This window comes from Bison bison, unplaced genomic scaffold (assembly GCF_000754665.1).
Source record: "Bison bison bison isolate TAMUID 2011002044 unplaced genomic scaffold, Bison_UMD1.0 scf7180017864492, whole genome shotgun sequence".
Lineage (NCBI taxonomy): Eukaryota > Metazoa > Chordata > Mammalia > Artiodactyla > Bovidae > Bison > Bison bison.
In genome coordinates this window covers 10,278,647-10,282,501 of record NW_011495051.1, presented here as the reverse complement: position 1 = coordinate 10,282,501, position 3,855 = coordinate 10,278,647, and positions in this window count along the sequence as shown.

Below are 3,855 nucleotides of genomic sequence, written 5' to 3'. Positions count from 1 at the left end.
AGGATGAGATGGCTGGATGGCATCACCAACTCGAAGGACATGAGTCTGAGTAAACTCCAGGAGTTGGTGATGGACAGGGAGGCCTGGCGTGCTGCGATTCATGGGGTTGCAAAGAGTCGGACATGACTGCGTGACTGAAATTAACTGAACTTACTGATCAGTATTATATCTCTTGTAAAACCAAAGATAATCACAGGCATCTAAATGACTGATTGCTACCATTCTATACAATTCCTGACTCTACACAATGACTGAGTTTGCACCCCCAAATCATCACTGGGCCCCCAAGCCATCACTGAGCTGACAGCAAAAAGGAAGAGGCCAAGTGGTACCCACGTTCTGTCCTGTGTCCTAGAGAATTCCTAGCGGCTCCCCTCCTGGTGTATTCCCCTCAACAGAACATTTCTGGAGAAGGGCTTCCCCTCCCCTCACAAGCTGCTGACCGAATCCATGATGGGTATGAATCTAATTACCAGCCAACTTTGGCTGCTTAACTCACCTTCAATTCCACCCACTATAATTTGGTGTAAGTGGCTGAACTTTCAGGAGTGTCTCACTCTGCTTTCCCTTCATCAGGAACAAGATAGCAAAGCAAATGCCTGAAATTGAAGGGCTTTTGTAGTGTGATGATGTGAAGGTCAAGAGAGGGTAACTTACTCCCTCTTCCCTCCTTGAGGGCTGGCACAATGAAGATTTCTAATGTAATATGTAAAAGGGCAACAGGCAAGGCAAATGTTCTGTCTTCTCAAACACTTATGGGAAAGACCAAGGCCACTGATGCATGATATTATTTTAGGGAGAGAGGTTCCTGTGACTACATGATAGTTCACAAGAGAAGGATTCTGACCCCAACCCTCCTATCCCAACAAAATCCAGGCAACACACACTTTTTCTTCTAGATAGTATTGTACCCTCCATGTTCCACTTTTGCTGTCTTTTGGACAGAACTGAACCCAAAAGCATGAGCAGGTCATCTAGAAAGCAGAAGAAAGATCTTGTGGCCACTGCAAAGTTTCAAATAGTTTCAAAATCATCCTTAATTATGGGGGGGGAGGGGAACACTTGAGGCATTTTAAAGTACTGACAGAACATACACAGAGAGGAGAAATCCAAAAAATCCTTAAATCCAGGTAAATCAGAAAGAACCAAAAATAACCATATTTAACTTTGCTGAAACTTTCTGAATGTTTTTTCACAAGCCTGTCAATAATTTTATAACTTTAAAAAAAAAAAACAGATTATCTGTTCCAGATGGGTATTTTCTCCTGTGCTGAGCAGCTATTGTAATGTATGCATGTTTTGCTTTGTAAACGTCTTTAAAGGTTATTCACCCAACTTCAATATATATGCAGAAGTTTAGAGTCCACCAGCTTCATAAAGTGAACGTTCTCGTGTTACCAGCAGCTGGAAAAGGAACATGAACACTGCCTGGCACCCTGAAATGCCTGTCACAATCCCCCAGCCCTGTCTCTACCCAGGCCCACCTCTTTCCAAAGGCAATCAGCATCCTAACTCCTGCCACCAGGGGTTAGTTTTAGCTGGGCTGTCACATAAACAGGATCATGGAGCATGTGCAGTTTGGTCTTTGACTTGTGCTCAGCACCATGCTTGTGAGGTTCACCCATGTTGTTTCATGTAAAAGCAGTCTATCTGCTTTACTACCGCATGTTTCGTTCCATGATCATACAGTATATGCTCTACCGTGGGTGCACTTTGTTCCTGCCTGTCCCCAGTTATCAGCAATAGTAATGCCAGGGACGAGTTTGTACACAAATCTTTTGGTGCACACCTGCAAACATCTCTGTTAGATCACATGGTCTGTACACAGCTTCAGCAGATACTGCCAGTCTTCCAAAGTGATTGCACTAGTTTACATTCCCAATGACAGAGTTCCTACTTATCTAAGAATTTTTTCCAAGGTTTAGCTGGGTTTCAATTTTCATCATATGATGCACATTCATAATTTTAATAAGCAAATAATCTCATAAGGGTTAAGGAGTAGTCCCCTACCCTACCCTTAGGTCCTACTCCCAAGAGCCAAGCATGTGCAATTCCTTTGGCCTCTTTTTCCAGCATTTATCTATGTTTTCCTAGACATCACACTTTTAGTTTTTTTAATTCTTTTTAAGGATCATCTATTGATTTCCTCCCATAGAAAAAAGTTTCAGCATTCTTCACCCTGTGCCTCCACTGTCCCCCTAAACATTTAACATCTACCTTCCTTATAACACAGCTTTATTATGTTTGCTGTATCAGTATTTATTGTTTAAATTATTGCTATGTAATTATTATTCAAAATGAAACAGCTATACTAAGATTACATTTCCTTACACAAAATTTTGTTTTCCCTGAAGTTAGTGATTACTTTTATTTTTCATCTACTTAACTTTCTAATGATCAATTTTTCTTGGACTCTTTGGTGGAATTAGAAAATCCCTTTTAAAAGGGTCCAACTCTGGGACTTCCCTGGCAGTCTGGTGTTTAAGGCTTCACCTTCCCATGCAGGATGTTCAGGGGGTTTGATCCCTGGTCAGGAAGCTAAGATCCCACATGCCCTGTGGCCAAAAACCCATAATGAACAGGTTGGCCAAAACTTTGTTCAAAACATCTCATGGAAAATCTCAAATGAACTTTTTGGCCAATCAAATAAAAAAATAAAATAAATAAAAATAAATAATAAATAAAAATCAAATAAAAAAAGTATTGTAACAAATTCAACAAGGACTTTAAAAATGGTCCACATCCAAAAAATCTTTAAAAGGTCCAACTCCTTAGTAATCTATCAGTATTGCATCTTCCCTTTGAAGTTTTGTGGGACTTGGCAGGGGAGGTGATTTTCTTGGAAGAAAAGGCCTCTGTCTTCCTGCTGACGGTCCTGAACAGCTGACATGCTGGAAAATTCCTTTATCACTATATTAGGAATTCCTTCGGAGAAGGCAATGGCACCCCACTCCAGTACATTTGCCTGGTAAATCCCATGGACGGAGGAGTTTGGCAGGCTGCAGTCCATGGGGTCGCTAGAGTCGGACACGACTGAGCGACTTCCCTTTCACTTTTCACTTTCATGCATTGGAGAAGGAAATGGCAACCCACTTCAGTGGTCTTGTCTGGAGAATCCCAGGGACGGGGGAGCCTGGTGGGCTGCAGTCCATGGGGTCGCACACAGTCGGACACGACTGAAGCGACTTAGCAGCAGCAGGAATTCCTTTACAACTTCTCAAAGATAGATTCCCCTGTCTCCAAAATCTTCCATTTTCTTTCCTGCTGTTTCCTCCTGCTTATTGGAGCAAATCATCCAGTAGCTCCCTGAACATGCATGCTCCTGAGACCTATCCATGCCTGCCTTCTTTCTGCACACCTGATTGACAATTGGGAGGCTTTTGGATGTCTAGGTCAGAAGCCAGGGCTCGGCTTTGAAGACAATGCTCCCTTGACTTCTGGCTGTAAGTTTGCCACTGAGAAGCAGGATCTCATTGTGATTTGTGATTCCTGGTCCTCTGATGTGTGACCCATTTGCTCTTCTCTGGAAACTTTGAGCCTCATCTCTTTTCATCCCTGGTGCTCTGAAATCCCATACTAATGTGCCTTGGTGTCAACTCATGCACTGACTACAGTGAGCCTTTTCAATCTAGACATGTGAGTTCTTTGGTTCTCAATACATATAGGATTTTTTTTTTTAATTCTTCCTTTTATATGTCTTTCTTGATTATTATTGAACCAACTACATTGATTCTGGTTTTTTTTTCATCATTTCTCTCCTGCTATTCATGACTTTCATGCTACTCATGACACCACCCTTATGGCAGAAAGTGAAGAGGAACTAAAAAGCCTCTTGATGAAAGTGAAAGTGGAGAG